Genomic DNA, 3,733 nt, shown 5'->3' with positions numbered 1-3,733 from the left:
TTATTATATAGGTAAAGTAACTTATGTCTGCATTTTATTTTGCGCTCTTCACCAGTATTAAGTAAATTATCATACTTATAAAATAAAATTTCTTTAAACTCATTAGAGCATAAATAACAACAATTAGCTCCTATAGTATAGATTTAGTTTCACAAATTATTTCCCAAAATAAACTATAATTAATATTAGTGATTTAAGACTCCAATGTACTTACTAAGTCCGGTTGAGTTGACAAGAAACAATTGTAGTGGCGGTTTTTTTTGACTATTTATTAAATTTTTGTATTGATTAAGTCTTTCTGGTGTTGTTTTGCAAAATAGTGGTTTTGTCTCTAATAATATTTTATAATATTATATATATATATATATATATATATATATATATATATATAATATATATATATATATATATATTATTACACTTCAGGACTAGGGTAAATGAAATCACCCTAGAAGTTATATATATATTTATTTTACTTATTTATCTCTTTTAGATTAGTTTATGGTAACGTCAGAGTCTACAAATAAAGCTCCTGTTTCATTATGCCGTTTACCATCTAATGTAAGTCAGTCTTTCGGGGTTGCATCATAGTTATACTGATTAATGTAGAATAAATATAATAACAATAATTCTAGATGGAATTATTGTTATTTTTGTATACACACACACCACTTTAGCCTCGACAGATTTATACAAATATACTGGTTGCAAAATGTTCAAGCGCGTAAATGAATGCGGCTTAGCATTCTGCTTTTCTGATAATATACACTTCTTGCATGAGTATGTCATATTGAAAGGAGAAACAGGAAGAATCTCAAAGCAAAATTAAGTTGCTTTGTAGATATGTTAGAGGTATTGTTTGGGTAAACAATGAAAACCTAATGTAAACTTTTTTCAGCAGACACAGCGTTTCGACAGATAACAGCAAAATTTTTTTTTTTAATTTCAATTCAAATCGTACAATATCCACGAAACCGCATTTTATTGAAAATAACAAAATGAATTGTTCTCAATAATTAGAAATCTACAATTTTGAGGTACTACCAACAGCTTCCACAATAAACTGAATAAACACATAATCGAGATAAAAGAAACAGTATATTTGTATGTAATCTGTCGAGGCTAAATATTTATACCAAATAAATTACTATACTTATTAGTGTTATTTATCTAACGCAATTAGCAACAACAACAGAAAATCTACTAAAATATCATTAACATAACCAACAGACAGCAGAAAATCAGTGTCTAATTGAACATAGACAACATAATACAACGGCTTTCCCCTTCAGACTCCATACCTAACGTTTAAGAACCATAAGTATTACTTCCAGCCAGGAAATCAATATTTAGTTTGTTCCCTCCAAAGTGATAATGGGGACGAAATGATGCTGTGTATGGTTACGTCTGAGAAGAAAAATTTAAGATCTTTGAAACGAGTAGAGAAACATGTCGTGTATATTCTGTGCATCTTTGTTACCCTTCGATTTAAATTCAAACTTCTAACCACTCCGTGATTAATCTAGAAGTGATTATCGCCCTTAGAGCAATTGCCACCAGGCCATACCACGTGTTCAAAACGTTTTTTTCTTTTTAATTTACGTGATTTAATAATTACATATATAACACGTATTCTTTTACTCTGTTTCTTGTTTCAGTCATTTGACTGTGGCCATGCTGGAGCACCGCCTTTAGTCGAGCGAATCGACCCCAGGACTGATTGTTTGCAAGCCTAGTACTTATTCTATCGGTCTGTTTTGCCGAACCGCTAAGTGACAGGGACGTAAACACACCAGCATCTGTTGTCAAGCGATGTTGGGTACAAACAAACACATAAACACACACACACATACATATATATATATACACGATGGAATTCTTTCAGTTTCCGTCTACCAAATCCACTCACAAGTCTTTGGTCGGCCCGAGGGTATAGTGGAAGACACTTGCCCAAGGTGCCACGTAGTGGGAATGAACCCGGAACAATGTGGTTAGTAAGCAAGCTACTTACCACACAGCCACTCCTGTGCCTATTGAAAAATTATGGAACGCTTCGCGAATTTGCGTGTCATCTTGCGCAGGGGCCATGCTAATCTTCTCTGTATCGTTCCAATTTTAGAATGTGTACCGCCGTGACAGATATACAATACAAAACCACATTAAAATACGAGACCAAGAACGAAGAATACACAAACATGTACAGAAAGTAAAGTTCCTTCCCGAGTTATGGAAACTATAGGATCGGTTTCCCAGTTTCCATGGCCTATGGATTCCCTACCTGGACGGGACACCTGTGCGTCGCAGGATTACTCAATTTTGCCAGCTGAGTGGACTAGCAAAAAAACGCGAAATGAAGTGTTTTGTTCAAGAAAACAACGCATCGCCCGGTCCAGGAATCGAAACCAGTCTAACGATCATGAGTCCAACACCCTGACCACTCACCCACGCGTCTTCACATACACACAAACATAGCGAAGAAAGAAAAATAGAAGAAACAAGAAAATTGAAGCAAAGCTGCGTGATTGTGGTGCCAGACGTGGCCGACCATCATATAACTTGTTTGTCATTGTGTTATTATTATTCTCTTCCGCTTTATTTTGTCATGCGCATTGCGTTTTTTTATTCTTCTCTTCCGTTTTAATAATTCAGTGTGCACATGCGCATTGCGTATTCATATTTCTTTTTCCTGTTCCTACTCAAAACTGTTTACAGATCACAACCATCTCACGAACGTGCGTTCATGGGGAGCGTTTCGCCATCCGAAAGGAAAAAACGTAATGAAAATAAAACCACAATGAATGAGTTTTCTCTCGAATAACGCGCGCTTGCGCAAGCACGCACACACATAAACACATTCACACCCTAATAGAATAGTTTTTTGTTTTTTTTAGCCCAGCATAACAAACATGAAGCTAAACTCATACACTTTAATTTAGGTTGTTTACCTTCATATTATCAAGAACTTACTTATAAACGTGTTGAATTCTTTGCAAACGTGTGTAATAAATTTACCGAAGATTGACTTGAAAAGAAGTTGTTAGAGAGGAGACATTTTCCCCCAATATGATGATGCGTGTTGGATAACAAAAAGATCAAGATGTAGGAATCAATTTCACGTTATAATGGGATCCCATAATTCAGCTGAAGCCAGCGATATCCTAGGGTTATACATTTTATCACATTTGAAAAAGAAATTCCCAAGTCAAACATATTTTTTATTACAGTTACGAGCTACAAATCAATAGATAGACGCAGGAGTGGCTGTGTGGTAAGTAGCTTGCTTACCAGCCACATGGTTCCGGGTTCAGTCCCACTGCGTGGCACCTTGGGCAAGTGTTTTCTACTAAGCCTCGGGCCGACCAAAACCTTGTGAGTGGATTTGGTAGAAGCCTGTCGTATATATGTATGTATATGTATGTGTGTGTGTGTATGTTTGTGTGTGTGCATGTTTGTGTGTTTGTCCCCCCAACATCGCTTGACAACCGATGTTGGTGTTTTCGTCCCCGTAACTTAGCGGTTCGGCAAAAGAGACCGATAGAATAAGTACAAGGCTTAAAAAGATTAAGTCCTGGGGTCGATTTGCTTGACTAAAGGCGGTGCTCCAGCATGGCCACAGTCAAATGACTGAAACAAGCAAAAGAGTAAAAGAGTAAAGAGTAAACTAAACCCACAACAGACTGAGTTGTGTGGTAGGAAGCTTCCTTCCCAACCATATGGTCCTGGGTTCAATTCT

General features: G+C 36.3%; 1 non-coding gene across 1 annotated transcript; it reads right to left on the bottom strand.

The window, feature by feature from the left end:
- Positions 1 to 2,037: 2,037 nt before the first annotated feature.
- On the bottom strand, positions 2,038 to 2,143 carry LOC115227256. The gene has a single exon (XR_003883097.1). It is a non-coding gene; the product is annotated as a U6 spliceosomal RNA (small nuclear RNA).
- Between the last annotated feature and the right edge of the window lie 1,590 nt (positions 2,144 to 3,733).

Source organism: Octopus sinensis, unplaced genomic scaffold (assembly GCF_006345805.1).
Source record: "Octopus sinensis unplaced genomic scaffold, ASM634580v1 Contig02433, whole genome shotgun sequence".
Taxonomy (NCBI): Eukaryota; Metazoa; Mollusca; class Cephalopoda; order Octopoda; family Octopodidae; genus Octopus; species Octopus sinensis.
This window is presented reverse-complemented; position numbering and strand designations above follow the sequence as displayed.